A 12,824-nucleotide genomic window follows, 5' to 3' on the forward strand; every position below is an offset into this window, starting at 1 on the left:
AGGCTTTACAAGCTTAAATACACTTTGTACTTACCTTACAATGTATGTACCAAGACTTTTCCCCACGTGGTCCTCAAACACGCTAAGCTACCTCTGGCTCAGAAAGCTTTGTTGGTGTTCCTATACGAACTTCTTTTAAAGGATGAATGGCAAGCTTTGTATGCACAGATTTGGAGGGCTTTCAATAGCTATATATACATCTGGTGAATCATTGATTGTGGGTCTTTTGTCATGCAAGAACCACACACATTTGGAATGCAGGTGGTTTGTGTTTCAGCAGAACAAAAGCATTTGAGGTACATTCCAGACAAGAATTGAACCAAGCATGAGTTTCTGGATGGGTGCCCAACTGAAAAGTTTTTCATTTTGCCCAATGAAAAAAATAACAATAGAGGTTAAGAGGCAACTGATGAGAAACAAAGGGCAAGGATGAAAGCCAGACATCTTTCATTTTGGGCGGCCGGCGCCCAATTACAAATAAATGAGATAAAAAATGAATAAGAAAGAAAAGCATGGAAAATAGACAGTTTCTTCTCTCTTAGTTACCCTCCATTACTGTTTTCTCTTCTTTTCCGAGTATCAATAACTCACATTTTTTTAAGAATATCTCATAAGATTTAATAGAATTCAAGCAGCCACATATGAAATAATTTGTTTAAATCTGATAAATTTAGAAACAGAAAAGCAGACTGCCAGTTTTTTTGTTACTATAGCAATGACATCTTCTAATAAGAAACTTCTAAATACTAAACAAACAAAAAACAAATAACATTTCCTTCATCAAATTGATAAATTTCTGTGTTTTCCTATCATTCAGACACCTTTGGGTTCACCTCGATACCTCAAAATCTGCAAAGGGGTGATGGATTTTGAGGAATTTTGCAATATAAAGGAAATTACCACCATTACTTTACATTGAGCTCAAAAAGTGCAAAAACACGGGAAAGAATGTTGCATCCTAATGCCCTTTTTTCATCCCATATTAGCTCAATGAAGGTCAGTCATTGCAAAAATGTTGAAAAGACATGAATCTCGGACTGAGAAACATTTCCAATGTTGATAGAAAACACTTGAAAATGCACTCAGCTCTCCACAGACTTTGCACACAACCAAAGAAGTGGCGTCTGGATACTACATGCTTTCCCAAACAAGTGCCATTTGATTCTTACACAGTGGTGGATTTGTAGAGGATATTCAGAAGGAAAAAAAGGCCTCGGAGTTAGATTAGGGTTAACAAATCATGTGTTCGGATTATAACAGCCAATTTCAACAACACAAATTAATAAATCCAAACATGACGTCATCATAGGGAAGTGTTACCAAAAAAACCCTCTACTTCCACCACTGACTGGGGAAAGACCTTTATTCACAGTTAACTGAGCAATAGCGTGCCAAGCCGATCCTTTGCACGAATAGGAAGTAATACATTGTATTCAAATGACAACACCCTGTCAAGCATCAGATGAAAGTGCTTAAAGGGAATATACAACATTTGCAAACATCGAAAAACAGAACTACCAAATTTTTACAAAATACCTTTCTAGGATGTTGGTAAATGACAGTCTTAAGCATCCTGTAAAATTATGGCACCTGGTGTGAAATCATTTTCAAGAAAAGTGGTATTTTTGTACAAATTTCCAACGATGGTCGGCCAACCACCGTTGGAAAAACCTAACTATTATTCAACTACTGCTCCGAATTTACCTTTTTTTCAGTCAAAATTTTGTTTGCTATTGGTAACATGTTCATGATCGGATGCAGGCCAGCTACACTGGTTCCCTTACCTTACAATTTTCTGGCATCTATAAATATATCCATTTCATCTTCAGAGGAGTCAGGGAACCAGACTACTTGAACATTTTTGTTTTTCTTGATTTTTCCACCATTTTGGAACACAAAACTTCAAACATGTCAGTGTAACAATATTTGATCTATTATACTAACCCCTCAAATAGTTCTTTTCTGAAACTTACAGCAAAAGCCAATGATGTACATGTACATACATTCCCTTTAAAGGTACTCACAGGATTCAAGATGACCATTTGAACCTTAAAACCATCCCAGATCCTAGAAAATCTATCAAGAGGTTTGGTAGGATTTTGAAGGATTGAGAAAGGTATAATGTACCCATGAAGATATGGTAGAGCAAAAAAGTGAATGAGAATTACTCTACAATGGGTATGCCCTTGAAAGTTTAAGTACAAACAATGTGTCACGTTTACATGGTGGACGTGATCAATGAATGGGAGGTTTGTAGTAACACAATATCTGGGTGGTAGGCTTTTGCACACCATTACTAGTAAATACTTGTTCAACTTTAAAAATATATACCGGTAGTTACATTGTATATGTAAAAATACATAGCATGAAGGCAGTTTTATGAACATCTATTGATGATTTAAGTTAAGTTTAACTGACAAATTTTTTTTTTTTTCAATTGGTATTCTTCTAGCAATATAAAAGTAATTCACTTTTGAATGAGACTTAGAACCCCCCCCCCCCCAAAAAAAACCCATTGGTGTATACTTTTCCCACTTTTTCAAAGTGAAATAAGTGCGAGTAGCTATTGAATTATGTTTTCACAAAATTTAAAATTATTGGTTGCCAGACAAGTATTCGGCTGGGCAGGGTGCATTATTTGTGTGACAAAATGAAAGCCCTTTTCAAAAAATTGAAATTTGTTTGGAGAAAAAAAAAAAAATCACTTTTTTGGGGGGAGAGCTTCGGGCATTTATCTTTAAACTACACTGGCAAAAGTCGACAAACAACCTCATGGTTCAGAGCATCTCCAGAACAGCGTTAATAAACAACAATGCAAATCTACCACAGGGATTTGTCACGCTGTGTGAGTACAACTTAAATTTGTTGAAAGTCAATGAGGGTTTAAAAGGTGACTCAAATATTAGCAATGCCTGTAATGCAGACTACTGCATACAATGGTTAAGTACAAACTTGTACTACATGTGACTACACAAGGGCACACATGCAAGGTTAAATGAATGCATTGTCTCATATGACTCCAAGGATGGTTCGTGTAGATTGCAATCTTTTTTGAAGTTTTCTCCAAGGCACTGTCACTTTCCTATCAAATTTAATACAAGTTCTTTTCTAACAAATTTAATACAAGTGAGAAAGTCTGAGCAATTCATTTCTTTGGATATATATGAATAACAGTTTACGGTGTGAATAATGATTTAATCAAAAATGCCAAATATTAAAAATGACAAACAATGATTGAAGTATATTTTCAGCTCACATTTTTTTTGAAATGCGGCAAGGCATGATGTATGCCAACAAACTCAAACCTGTCAAGAGTTTGACATTCTACTTGTAATTTGACGAATTGTCATTTTTTGGACATTTTTAAGCATTACTTTTTCTAGAGACAGTTTTGACTAACCGTAGTTATTAAGGGATGTAGGCCTATATGTACATGTACAGGATCAATTTGTTGGCTCTGCTAGACGTAAGGCAGAAATCCTACCCCGCTGCACTTATGGTTAGTGTGTTTTCTTGGGTTAATATTAAAATCTGGCTTGTTTGAATGCCAGCATACCACTGAGGATTCTGTGCTCATAGGGATATAGTAAGCCTGGAATGGTAATCTTGAGCAAAGAATTATGTGGGGTTTTTTTTGGGGGGGGGGGTGGGGGTGGGGGGGGGGGGTTGAAGCCAGAGACGGAGATGAAGCCAGGGTACAGTGCACCATGTACAAGAGGGCCGTGAGCATGGGGTCTTCCCGATGCTCCCCAATACCTATGTTCCCCAATACCTATGTTACCAACAATTCTCAGGGTTAGGGTTAGATGGTTAGGGTTGGTTGGGGAACAAAGGTGTTGGGGAACATAGGTATGCATCCATGAGCATTAGAGAATGTGTTCTGAGCAAAATTTGACCAGACACTGCTACCACTCTTCCCCCCCCCCCCTCCCTTTCCCCACCCTCTCCCTCTTTTTTCTTCTTCTAGATTTCAACTTGGCACTATATGAATCAAGCAGCATAATGTAAACACAATTTTCTGATACTGCGTCACAAATCCCTCAGCACTTCTTGGAATTTACGACCATGTGCTACTGTACTTGACATTTTCAGATCTGTCTTAGAGCCAACATCACGTTCAGCCAAGAGGGACAAAATGTACGTACGTCACCAGTGTCAATCATTAATGGATATTGCATGTTGAACAAATTCCGCAGAGAGCAACGTATATCCCAGAATAGACTGAGGAAAGATTGCTGGCAGAAGTTTAGAATTGCCACTCAGAGGGTCAAGTTTGTCAATGTTTTTAATTATTTTTTTCATCAAAACATTTCATGTTTATTAATCATGTGTTTAGGACAGAGTCTTTTTCAACCCTCTGATGCTCGCCCTGGAGTGAACGCAACCCTGCTTGTTTCACACTACAGTTCTTTCCCTGGAGAACGTGTCTCGCCCTGGGGATACAAGTTTCAACCCTAGCTGCATGGTCCCGAGCAGGGTTGAACTTGCCCCATGGAAAGAGCAATATTGGGGGAGGGGTGCCTCAAGGGTGGGGCGGGTGGGGGGTTTAAGAATTTTAAGTGTGAATCGTGGCTAATTTTCACCCGTGTCACCCTGGGGCCACAACCAAGATTTTTCTCCCTGACCAAAGAATAGTGGACACAGATAATTTGATGGGGAGGGTCCCGTACACACGGTAATTTTTTTTCGGATTACAGTTCTTGAGCACTCAAACCTGATTGTAAAGATTAAATTCCAAGGTGAGCAGAAATGACCAAATACTGGCTTGGTTCCAAGTTGTTAAAATAGGCCATCCCCTCATCAAAACACGCTGTGTTGTGACTTCAAACTGAACCCTATTTTCAACCCTCTTCCAAATTATTTCTCTTTAAATTAATTGCTTGTCCTTGCCTTTGCACATCTGCCTTTTTCATCACAAACCAACAGTCAAATGCATTTAAATTTCTTTCTTTCTTTTGTCCTTCACATAATCAATATATTTATTACTTTTTTTCCCGACAGTTATCAACTTGTACATATATGTATGTTTTTTAAAAGCTGTAGATCCTTCCGATATTTACACCACCGGTACTAAGGAGGTGAAGAATAATTTAGGGGATCATAAAGTATCACCATGCAACTTCCTTCCTCCATTGACCATGGTATCACGTGTAAACATTTTCCCTCTCATTACAGTGATTATTACCTCCGCCAAGGAGGTTATGTTTTTAATCGGATTTGGTTAGTTTGTTTGTTGGTCGGTTTGTCTGTGAACAAGATAACTCAAAAAGTTATGGACGGTTTTGCATGAAAAAAATGTTGAGGGGTGGTCCTTGGTACAAGAACAAATCAATTAGATTTTGGAAGTGATCCCGATCTGGGTCTGGATCAAGGAAAGGATTCTTTACCATTTATGCGAGTATTTCTGTTGGGTGTACGGACAATATGGTGGGCAATTGTTTAGCCTTGGTGGAGGTTTGCGCTCTCTGAGTGCTTTCTAGTTTTACAATGTAAGTACAGGGAATGTCCATGCAAACACAATATAGGAAGACAGCAATTAAAATGCATACATATATGTTTAATTGCGGTCTAAACTACGGAAGTAGTCTTAAGACATCAAGGACAGCGTCAGGCTTATACAAACGAATTCAAGAAAATAGCATGCAACAATTACAACAAAAAGTGGCTTACTTGAAAAAAAAGTTTGACAAACTCTTTGCAATGTTTTTATAACAATTCCAGATGGATTATTCAGCTCTGACGTCTAAATCTGTCCGACGATTCAAAAATTCCACCTAAACAGGAACTTGCTGACCACATTTTTTGCAGCTATCTTAAGGATTGCTTACTTCCAGGGACAGGATGGCAGTCAGCCCCCCTCCCATCCCCCTGTGGTTGACCCCTCCCTTTCCTCTGGCAAAGCCTGTAGCTCCAAATGCAAACACACTCTTCTATTTGTGGATTGCGGCCAAATTCTTGTGGTTTCACAAACCAAAGATCTCTTCCTGTCTTTGAAAACATGCTCACACAAGTGAACTTTTCGGAGTAACCACGAACAATGCCAACAAAAAATAGGTCTCAGGTATTATGCAACCTTGCAACCTCAAGATGTGAGTGATGCTGCCAGGTTTTAGGCTGCCAGGTTTTAGCATGGGGCTATGGTATTTATACTAGCCGTATCCTTTATGAGAGACACTGTTTTTACATCATTCATAAATACCCGAGACAGATTACCCATTCCTATTGGTCAAGCGCCCATCACGTGGGTGGTTTTAAACCACTGAAAAACATCAGCTGGTTTTCAACACAAGTTCTGCGCCACAGTCCTGGGCCATTTTCAGCGACCAGGCACCCAGCCAGTTTTAAACGTACTTGTTTAGAAACCGGCAAAGCACATTTTTATTCCCTTGTTTACAAATGTCAGATTTCTCCAGCATTTCAACGATCTTACATTGACTGACACTAATATAATAAATTGGCACATCATTACAAACTTTGCAAAATTGTGTGCTTAGCAGAGCTATAAAATTGGGCCCTGGTCAAATACAACATGTATCAGACAGAAGTCAAAGAGGTTTTCAAAACCCCAGCTCCAACTTTGCCTTCATATCTGGCTTTGGAGCCTAAAATATCCAAACCAAACAAAACATTTACAAACACTCCAAACTTTGGCCTCACAATTTATAGGATTCGAAATTCACGAAGCAAAACATGCAGCAATACTAAGCTAGATGAAGTCAGGTACTTGAAACCTCCTACAGCCACAGCTAAAGATCAAACCCAGGTTTCAAAACTGCCCCAATGTCAGTAGTACGCTAGCTTCAGAGTTCAAAACAAATAAGCCCAGGGATTGGGAAATTCCCGTCACTCTGACTCATATCCTGTGCAGATGTTGGACGTCAGCAGGATCACTGCCATTGTTTCCACAGGCCATAAACACTACCAGGTGACCCGTTTGACCTTGCGAGACCTAACAAGGCCAGAGCAACAAGACATTGTCTTGAGTGTCAAGCAGTGGACCCTTTCCACAATTTTTTAACCTGCTGTGGGTGCATGCTGAGAAATGTCCGCACTTTGTACAGATTAAATGTGACAGGACTGATGAAGTAATTGTGATGGCATTCAACCCTAAGGCGTTGATATTTTTTTCACACATTTTTTTTTAGTGGTAGAAATTTAATTTTAATGTTGGAGGGAAGGCAGGGAGCCTGGAAGCTGAGCTGCTTCAACTCTTGGGATCTTTCTTAAACTCTCGTGGAATTTGTACTCGGAACCTTCCCGATCGAAAAATCAACCAATTTTTTGATAAAGAAAATGGCACATTTGTTGCATTTGTTGCATTTTGCAGAGTAATAGTGGCTGTGCTACACCATCCTTAATTAATCCTGCAAAATCCTCCTCTATGCAGGAGCCCAGTGGCACAAACTTTGTACCTACTAAGTTTCAAGAGGCATCAAGCCAGCCCCATGTAAAGTAATAATGGCTGGGCTATACCTTAATTAATCCTGCAAAATCGTCCATAAAGTCATAGTTGATTTTGGAGGATCTGCAGGCGGTAAGGTTTTGAAATTTAAAACGTCCTTTAAACCTGGAAGAAAAACAATGCCCCATTTTTTTTATTTCCTCAACAAATACCAGACTCTGGGCAAACTCAACTGAATTTAAATAATTCACTGTAATCTTATTGTTTTAAGATTTTGCATACTGTGACTTTTTGCAAACGCTAGTACTTTGCTATTTCAGTCAAACCATTGTTGGATTCAGTTTCAAAGCACTTTGGACCAATCATTAATTCTGAAATTTTATCCTGCACAGATTTGAATGATGCCCATTTTTAATACGACCGGGTCTTAATAGTTCTCCAAGACAAACGAAACCAAGCAACTTGACCTGACAAAATAAAGTATCGTACCATGATGATGACAGTTTTTAACCTATTGATTGTGATTGTTTAAGGAAGAGGATATTGCAACAGATTCTTGAGGTCGTGTTTTGCAAAAACTCTTCCGAATCCAGGAAGCTTCATCTATAAACAAACATAGCCATTAATCTTACCAATTCTATAAATAGAGACTGTACAATCAATGATCAGAGAATGACAATTTCACTTTCTGAAAAACAAAATGTGGCGATCAGACAGAGGTTGCATTAAAAATAAATCTGACTTCACAATTTAATTTATTCAGTAAAATAGAGGCTTGAATATAAACATTTTCTCTTATGGATAAGTTGAATTAGGCCTATTATTTATATCAGGTTTCCAAGTGATAAAAATACAGCTTATTGTACGTTATTGGAGAAGTACCCAGATGAGGACAATATTGTTTTCTGATATTGGCCTCATCCGGGCATTATTTGCCGTGCCTTTCGCTGATTCCCGCTCAAAAAAGAAAAAAATCACAGCACCTGGTGTGCTGTTATTTTCAAGAAAAGTGGAACTTTTGTATCAATTTCCAACGATGGTAGGCCGATCGTCGTTGGAAAAATATGGACTATTTTCAAATATCGCCTCCAATTCACCAAATTCAGTAAGTCCACATTTTGTTTGCAATCAGTTACACATCCGTGAGTGGGTGCAAGCCAGCTAGTCTGGTTCCCTGACCTTATAATTTGCTGACGTCTATAAATTGCTGTGTTTTGTCTGAAGTAGGGTCAGGGAACCAGACTACAAGAACATCATTTTTTCCTTGGTTTTTCCAGCATCTATGAACACAACAGTTTAAACAGGTCAGCGCTACAATATTTGCTATAAAATACCAACCCCCAAATCCATCCATTTCTGAAAATGACAGCAAAAGCAAATGTGGTATAACCTTTAAGAATGACTTCAAACAGTGATTGGTTTGTTTGATGGGTGGGTAGTTTGCCGTTAAAGGGAAGATACAACATTTGCAAACATCAAAAAACGAAATGATCAAATTGTCACGAAATACCTTACTGGATTGTTAGGGAATGACAGTCTAAAGCATCCTGTAAAATCGTGGCTCCTGGTGTGCTGACAGTTTTTTAAAAAAAATGTATTTTTCCAATGCTGGTCGGCCTGTTGGAGAAAACTGGCTTTTTTTTCAAAAAGTGCTCCTACTTTTTCATATATACATGTAGTTCATCTGCATTTTCTTTGCAATTGATTACACACCTGTGAAGAGGTACAAGCCTGCTAGACTGATTATCTGATCTTACAATTCCCCAAAGTCTATAAATTGCTCCGTTTCATCTTAAGTGGGGTCAGGGGAACCAGACTACAAGAATATGATTGGTTTTCTTGGTTTTTCCAGCATCTACGAACCCAAAATGTGAAACAAGTCAGTGTAACAATATTTGCTATAACATACTAATCCTCCAAATCCATTTATTTCTGGAAATTGCAGCAAAAGCAAATGTTGTACATTCCCTTTAATAATCACCGAGAACTCAACTGCTGCATTAGGGAGTGCATTCGAATGATAAAAATCATAGATGGCAGATGTAACAGGGACAGGGAAAAAAGTGGACCCAAAATGTATAGAATGACCCAAGTAGCCTGAACCTTACACAGGTGAGTGCAGGACTGCACTGCCATGTCATCATTACTAACATCTTGAATTTTAAAATTGTGCCATTAGTTTACTGCACAGTGTTTGGATAAAATAAAGGATTCTGAATGTTTCTATAGCAACATGCCCAGGACCAGGAGTCACAATTTAAATATATTGTATCAATAGGCAATTAAAATCATGAGACAATAAACTTAACATTCCTAATGTATTTAATATTCAACAATAATACAATTCATTTAATTCAAAATGAAAGTTTAAAAGCACATCTCCAAATCCTGAAGCATGCCCCCAAAAAGAGCAAAACACACCCCAAAAAAATAACTGGTCCACAGCTTTAAAAATTTGCACTTTTTTTGACAAAAGTGATCTTTTAAAACATAAAAAACTTCATAATCATTCTCCGATATATTCAAAATGTATCGTAGCCAATGACCTAAGACCTCAAAAGGTTTGTTTTGCACCTTACTTAAAGCTAGAGTACATCATTTGCAGCCATCCGAAAAGTAACTGACGTAATTATTGTTGAAAACCAAACTTGGTTGAAAGATAGTAAGGGAACTAAACTCCCTGTGAAATTATTCTTTCTGGGAAGCTGTCATTTTGAAGTAATCAACGAAAGAAGGCATTTCCAACGGTGATTCTTAAGAAGCACCGTAGGAAAATTAAAATTAGTAGTTCGTTCTGTTATTCAGCGCAGCGCGCACAAGTATTGGAACGACGCACATGCGCGCGCGGTTGTTGTAATTCGTCGAATCAGTGCGCGACGTCGCGTATAGCTGCAATTCAAAACAATTCAAAACATGATTCAGTAACTTTTGATTTGAAATTGAGATCTTAGAATGCTGTTTTTCTCGGAATGTACAGCTGAAGCTTAGCTGAAACTTCATCAGGTTAGTTGCTCAGTATCCTTCATTAGATTTTGAACTCTTTTGTTGCTTCAAACGAACAAAATGCACAAATTATAAATGATGGACTGTAGCTTTAAAATTTTGAGAAATGTTGTTGGTTCAAATGACAAAAAGTGCACAAAACGTAAATGATCCTACAATTGTATCTTGTACCTTAAAAAAAAACGTCTCCACATGTTACCTTCTTCCATGACTCTTTATTGCATTTGAAGAACTTATTGACTGGGCTTGGTGATACATGAAAAATATACAAAAAGTGGCATTTTGCTGTCTCATCTAGTAGGCACCCTAAATGCTGGAGACTAACAGCGGTAGGCAGACCGCGCACCGATTACAGGTAATCTAAGGCCCACTGTTTACACAGTCGGCCATCAAGGTGATGACAACTACATTGCAGTGTGTTCAGATGAGCAGAGTTTCTGATGATGGACGCATTTTTTTTTCTGGCCGGAGGTTGTTGGCTGCTCTAATCCAAGGAATTGCTGGGATGAGCCTTGGATCTTTTGATTAGGTCAGAACAACCAGATGGTTCAGATTTAAGTCTCCCTGGATGGCTGGGAGCTACTTTCAACCCATTCAAACTCTTGAAGACTCTCTCACATCTCCTTAAGTAACACCACTGTGCAGAGATTGGACTCTCCAGTATCCACTTGTGTGGAGCTTGATTAACTAGAGCAACTGAAGACTGTCTATGATTTGTCCACCTGTATGGTATTACCATCACCATCTTGTTGCTGTTGGATCATTAACCATTCTGGTGGGAGGTCAATGCTTAGAGCAATGTGCACTGTCCTAATTGCATTTTTCCTGTTTCTTGACCAACTTATGTGAGTTTTTCTCTATATCTATTTGTTTAATTAATGTTTACCATGATTTTGATGTTTTGAATATTGCAGATTATCATGCAATCCGACCTTTGGGTCACAATGTGATAAGGCCGGTTTTTTTTAATTACTTGGATTACGGAATCGCCGCCGGAAAAAATCGGAATTTTGAAAAAAATTAAAAAAATCGCCGCCGGAAATTGTCGATTCTGACTACCCCAAAAAAAAAAAAAAAAAAAAAAAAAAGTGCCTATTGTACAAAAAACTCTATATTGCGCGCTGTCAAGGCCTGTAAACCATAGTATTAGTACTGGTTTGATCGAACGACATGACATACACCGCGTTCCCACTTGATTTGGAAAAAGGCGGATCACGATCCGGCATTTTGGTGTGATCGTTATCTTACCGCAACGAAACCGCAAGTCGCGTTCCCACTTATGCTTGATCCACCTTTTCGTACGGAAATGTTGGGTCCGAAAGGTCACTGAGTTCGGAATTACGCGCGCTCTGTGGGAGTGCCATTGTTGCATGGTTGCATGCTAGGCCAGGATGGGTCAGTTTTCTAACAGCACTATCAGAATTCACAGACAAAAATTACGCGAATTCACCAACATAAATCACGGATCCGTAGAGGATCCGTGCGTGCATAAATTAAAAGGTGAAATCCAACAGAGCCGCTCACGTGTGACATCACGGCAGAAACCAATGCATCGATAAGGGATTCCCTGGTTCTGAAGCTTCTCATTGGTTAGAAACGGTCACATGATGTACTACGACATCATTTTCCAATTTTCTATAATCAATACTTCAGATTTGTCACCCCCGTACGTACCGCGTTATCGGCACTATTCCCATCGCATACTCGTAAGCTTTTCAATGATTCTGTGCCAAAGTGAAGTCTTTTGGTGAGTGCGGACTCAGAGTCATTTATGGATGGAAAAATAAGTAAAATTTCAGGAATGAAAAAGGTTTAGTAATGGACGAACACGCAACAAAAATAAGGCCTATAGTGTAGTTTTAGGATACCACGTGCGCTTTTGCATGCGCGGTGCTAGCCCGTAGTTCAGCGGTTGTTTATTGTGCATGTTGTAAACGCTGGAAATGTCCACATGAGCTACACGCCTGAAAACGTGTTTCTTCGTTCATGAGACCGCAACATTTTCGCGCCACTCGTGCACCGGGCGGATGTTAACAGGTCAAATTGCCGGATCAGATCCACCTTTTGCGTTCCCATCTGATCGTGATCCTGCAATTGCCGGATCTGATCCACCAATTGGGGGATCTGTATCCTGGTCCAGAGGTGGATCAGAAAAGGTGGATCTGATCCTGATCCACCTTATAACGGTTAGCGTTCCCACTACACACAATTGCCGGATCTGATCCACCAATTGGGGGGTCTGATCCGGCAATTTGGCAAAAGGTGGATCAGATCCCCCAATTGGTGGATCAAGTGGGAACGGGGTCTTAGACTGGCGACGACTACAGACTGTGCCGTGCGGGCCGCGCGCAGCCATGTATGGTGCACATGGTGAGTCCGTGCACAGACCACACGTGGCCGTAAATATTGTGCATGGCCA

At 39.2% G+C, this 12,824-nt stretch overlaps 1 protein-coding gene across 1 annotated transcript in view; it reads right to left on the reverse strand.

Moving 5' to 3' along the window:
- Positions 1–123, reverse strand: part of LOC119726680 (fibrillin-2-like) — a 62,191-nt gene extending 62,068 nt beyond the window's left edge. The window contains exon 1 of the mRNA XM_038198467.1: positions 35–123. The gene's annotated coding sequence lies outside the window, so the exon portion shown is untranslated. The remainder of the gene's footprint in view (positions 1–34) is intronic.
- Positions 124–12,824: the final 12,701 nt, after the last annotated feature.

This window comes from Patiria miniata, unplaced genomic scaffold, assembly GCF_015706575.1.
Source record: "Patiria miniata isolate m_02_andy unplaced genomic scaffold, ASM1570657v1 HiC_scaffold_2, whole genome shotgun sequence".
Classification (NCBI taxonomy): domain Eukaryota; kingdom Metazoa; phylum Echinodermata; class Asteroidea; order Valvatida; family Asterinidae; genus Patiria; species Patiria miniata.